This window comes from Myotis brandtii, unplaced genomic scaffold (genome assembly GCF_000412655.1).
Source record: "Myotis brandtii unplaced genomic scaffold, ASM41265v1 scaffold210, whole genome shotgun sequence".
Lineage (NCBI taxonomy): Eukaryota > Metazoa > Chordata > Mammalia > Chiroptera > Vespertilionidae > Myotis > Myotis brandtii.
The window spans coordinates 1,189,318-1,190,984 of NW_005357847.1; positions in this window are offsets into that span (position 1 = coordinate 1,189,318).

The following is a 1,667-nucleotide window of genomic DNA, read 5'->3' on the forward strand; positions in this document are numbered from 1 at the left end:
CCCCCCCCCCCCCCGCCAGTGCACAAATATTTGTGCACCGGGCCTCTAGTTAGATAATAAATGGCAAGGCACATAACTTTCCTATGACTCAGCCTCTAACATATAAAATGAGAATGATAATAGTAGCTACCTCCTATGGTGGGTGAGGTCTGGCAAAGTGGCCTAGTATCATACCACTGTTAGGCTGCAGAGCCAAACAACCTGAGTAACCTGAGCCCAGGGCATGCATGCCTAACTCTTCTGCCACCATAGAGAAATGAGCTTATTCCTAATGCCTGCAATTCACCTTGATTAACAAATCCTCTGGGGAAAAAGAGATTTGCTTTTATACCCAAGACAAGCCTATTAGAAAGAAACACAGGAAATCTTCATCCGTCCTGAGTGATGGGGTTGACTTGCTCATGCAGCACACAAGTTTTTTGGTGCAGCTTTCCTCTTTGATCCAGAACAGTTAAAGGTAAAGAAGACCAGTTATGGTCCAAAGTAGCCAGGCAGGAAAGTTTGTTTTCAATAGGAATTTGGAATTATGGGAATTTGTCACCCTCTTACCTGCCTCCCAATCCTATTCAGGATCTTAAGTCAGATGGATATCAGCTTCTTTCACAAATCAAACAAACCACATATACTGGCCCATGTCCTTTGCAGAATGCATAATTCAGTTAGTGCATTTTTTCCACTATCACTATTTCAAGTGAATATTTCAATTTAATTTTTGGTTTATGGCCCATTCCTATTATATGCCATCCTACAATGAGCAGGAGCGGCGCAGCACCTGGGCCAGGCTTGGGCTCCTCCCTGGTCGCCTGCAACTTCACGCACTACTTCCTCCCTCAGGGGATATTGGACTGCCGCTGGCCTGCGGAATTGAGCCAAAACTGGCAGTCTGACATCCCCAGAGGGGTCCTGGATTGCAAGAAGGCACAGGCCAGGCTGAGGGACCCCACTGGTGCACAAATCTGTGCACCAGGCCTCTAGTATAATAAAATGGAGGAATACATATAATTAAGTTCCCTCAATATCTAACTGAATTCTATTTGGTTTCCAGTCTTGTATCTAGTCTCATGCATGTTGAATGATTTGCTTCAGTGGTCTATTAGCATAGCAAATCAGCATATACACTTGGAGGTAGATGGTGTGGATCCCAACTCTCCTCTCTCTCTTACTAGTTGTGGGACTTTGAGTAATAAATTCAATATCTCTATGCCTCAATTTTTTTATTTGTAAAGTTGGAATAATAATAACTACCTGTTTACATTGTCATAAGCAGTAAATGCTCAACAAATGTTGCTATAACAGAATGACTATGAGCCTTTTCTAATCCAAAGGTATACACACACACACACACACACACACACACACACACACACACACACACACAAAGTGTTATCAATTAATTGTATTTGTGAAAACATGACTTTCACGAAAAATAAAAAGAAATACTGGTCCTTGTGGAACTTAGTTCATTTTATGTAATAACTAGATTTATCAATTTTGTAGCCAGCTCCTATTTCTGAATTCAAAATTATAAACTTCTTAAAGAAAAATGCTCACAAAAACATTTTATTTATCCAACAACTCAGAGAGAATCTTTATAGAACATGCTTCTATTTCTTTCTTAGTATAACCTCTGCTTAGGATATTTTCTGATATTTAATTAGCACCATTTC